The sequence below is a fragment of the Cucurbita maxima genome, unplaced genomic scaffold (genome assembly GCF_002738345.1).
Source record: "Cucurbita maxima cultivar Rimu unplaced genomic scaffold, Cmax_1.0 Cma_Scf00076, whole genome shotgun sequence".
In the NCBI taxonomy this organism is placed as follows: domain Eukaryota; kingdom Viridiplantae; phylum Streptophyta; class Magnoliopsida; order Cucurbitales; family Cucurbitaceae; genus Cucurbita; species Cucurbita maxima.
The window spans coordinates 123,243-126,466 of NW_019272092.1; the positions used below are offsets into that span (position 1 = coordinate 123,243).

General features: G+C 36.9%; 2 non-coding genes across 2 annotated transcripts; both read left to right on the plus strand.

Moving 5' to 3' along the window:
- Positions 1-1,963: 1,963 nt before the first annotated feature.
- Positions 1,964-2,037, plus strand: TRNAI-AAU. The gene has a single exon. It is a non-coding gene; the product is annotated as a tRNA-Ile (tRNA).
- Positions 2,038-2,648: 611 nt separating this feature from the next.
- Positions 2,649-2,722, plus strand: TRNAI-AAU. The gene has a single exon. It is a non-coding gene; the product is annotated as a tRNA-Ile (tRNA).
- Positions 2,723-3,224: the final 502 nt, after the last annotated feature.

The following is a 3,224-nucleotide window of genomic DNA, read 5'->3' on the forward strand; positions in this document are numbered from 1 at the left end:
ATATTCCGACCTTAATAGTGGGATTACTTACTGAGTATTTATTAAAGTACTCAAACTACATGCTACTCTTATTTTAAAGTAAAGGTAAGATACCCATTTACGGATGACAACGTTGCGTTCAAGGCCAAGAAACCAAAGTTAGGGTAGTTGCATTCATGTTATTTTTAGTGATCCTTAGGTTAGATCAGGGCATTGCTTTATTTTTATTTAAACTAATGTTATCTGTTTTCTACTATGTTGTTCATAACAATATTGTTTTAATGAGTTCTTATGAACAGTTAAGTCCATAGAATTGTTTATGAAATGTTGTAAATGAATTCTTTCATGCATAGCAGTAATGTCATGTATGCTGTGACGATATTGTTTAATAAAAAAATAGAGTAGTTGGTTATAAGAACCCTGAATAAAAAGGGATAAAAATATGTGTCCTCTAAACCGTGTAGATATTTTTTACAGATTATCTAGAAAGTTCAATCTCAAAATCACAGTGATTCTGAAGCTCTCAATGCCAGTTTAAGCTTCCCCTATAAAGTTGAAAGTTTAGGTAACAGTTTGGAACAAGAATTGAGCTCTTTTCCAAAAGGCATAACAAGTTATTCATACAATTCAACCTTAGTTTTGAATTACATAGGCATAACAAGATTGTCGTGTTAAAATCGTGGAGGTCGTAGGTTTGAAAATTACATAGGCCAGTTTTATTAATTCTTAATAATATCTTTACATGATACGGGGTTACAACAGTACGAACTTTAAACCAATGATACGGCCGTTCACAATTTTTCTTTAGATCTGAGTCGTTCGATATTTTCTTCAATGAAGGATGAAATTCGAGGATTTCTGAGAGTCATTTCAGGTACAAGAAGGAGGTAAATGAACATATTTTGGCCGTTCGATATGTTCTTTTACGAAAGATGAAATTCGAGTATTTCTCATTTCACGAACAAGGAGGTAAATGAACTCACTTTGAAGGCCAGATTCAGTATTGCGACTCTCATGAGATAAAATTTTTCAGTAAGCCACGTGTCAACTTATGGGAAGGAAAACGCGTGAGAAAGCCGGCAAGCCACGTGTCAACTTGCGGGAGGGAAAGCGTGTCAGACAGCCTGAGGGACACGTATTGACGATTGGGTGGAATAACGCGTCAGGCGCATTGTTAGGCAAGAAAGTCAATGGCCTATTAGCTTAGTTGGTTAGAGCATTGTGCAAATAACGTGGAGGTCGCAGGTTTGACACTTAAATGGACCAATTTCATTCATTTTTAATTATGTCTTTTCAAGATACGAGTTAAAACACTACGAACTTTAGAAGATAATGACTTTTTTAAGTTTATTATGCATAAAGTTATGTAAACGAAACTCGATTGGCAGTATTAAGAGCTGACGACCTATAAGGTGCATAAAACCAATGGCCAATTAGCTCAGTTGTAAGATTGTTGTTTTAAAAACGTGGAGGTCGTAGATTCGACAATTTCGTAGACCATGTTTTTTTAATTCTTCATAATATCTTTTCATGATACGGGGTTACAACAGTACGAACTTTAAACCGATGATACGACCGTTCAAAATTTTCTTAAGATCTGAGTCGTTCAATATGTTCATACATGAAGGATGAAATTCGAGGATTTCTGAGAGTCATTTCAGGAACAAGAAGGAGGTAAATGAACTTATTTTGGCCGTTCGATATGTTCTTTTACGAAAGATGGAATTCGAGTATTTCTCAGAGTCTTTTCACGAACAAGGAGGTAAATGAACTCACTTTGAAGGCTAAATTCAGTATTGCGACTCTCATGAGAGAAAAATTTTCGGCAAGCCACGTGTCAACTTGTGGGAAGGAAATCGCATGAGAAAGCCGGCAAGCCAAGTGTCAACTTGCGGGAGGGAAAGCGTGTCAGACAGCCTGAGGGACACTATTAATGATAGGATAGAATAACACATCAAGTGCATTGTCAGGCGAGAAAATCTATGGCCTATTAGCTCAGTTGGTTAGAGCGTCGTGCTAATAACGCGAAGGTTGCAGGTTCGAGACCTGCATGGGCCAATTTCCATCATTTTTAATTATATCTTTTCATTATACGAGTTAAAACACTACGATTTTTTTTTAGAAGATAATGACTTTTTTAAGTTTATTATGCATAAAATTATGTAAACGAAACTCGATTGGCTGGATTAGGAGCTAACGATCTATAATGTGCATAAAATCTTTGCCCAATTAGCTCAGTTGTAAGATTGTCGTGTTAAAAACGTGGTGGTCGTAGGTTCGACAATTACATAGGCCAAGTTTTATTAATTCTTAATAATATGTTTACATGATATGGGGTTACAACACTACGAACTTTAAACCGATGATACAACTGTTCACAATTTTTCTTTAGATCTGAGTCATTTGATATTCAAGGATTTCTCAGAGTCTTTTTACGAACAAGGGGGTAAATGAACTCACTTTGAAGGCCATATTCAGTATTTCGACTCTCATGAGAGAAAACTTTTCGGCAAGCCACGTGTCAACTTGTGGGAAGGAAAGCGCGTGAGAAAGCCGGCAAGCCAAGTGTCAACTTGCCGGAGGGAAAGCGTGTCAGACAGCCTGAGGGACACGTCTTAACGATAGGGTAGAATAACACGTCAAGTGCATTGTCAGGCGAGAAAATCTATGGCCTATTAGCTCAGTTGGTTAGAGCGTCGTGCTAATAACGCGAAGGTTGCAGGTTCGAGACCTGCATGGGCCAATTTCCCTCATTTTTAATTATATCTTTTCATTATACGAGTTAAAACACTACGATTTTTTTTTAGAAGATAATGACTTTTTTAAGTTTATTATGCATAAAATTATGTAAACGAAACTCGATTGGCTGGATTAGGAGCTAACGATCTATAATGTGCATAAAATCTTTGCCCAATTAGCTCAGTTGTAAGATTGTCGTGTTAAAAACGTGGTGGTCGTAGGTTCGACAATTACATAGGCCAAGTTTTATTAATTCTTAATAATATGTTAACATGATACGGGGTTACAACACTACGAACTTTAAACCGATGATACGACCGTTCACAATTTTTCTTTAGATCTGAGTCATTTGATATTCAAGGATTTCTCAGAGTCTTTTTACGAACAAGGGGGTAAATGAACTCACTTTGAAGGCCATATTCAGTATTTCGACTCTCATGAGAGAAAACTTTTCGGCAAGCCACGTGTCAACTTGTGGGAAGGAAAGTGCGTGAGACAGCCGGCAA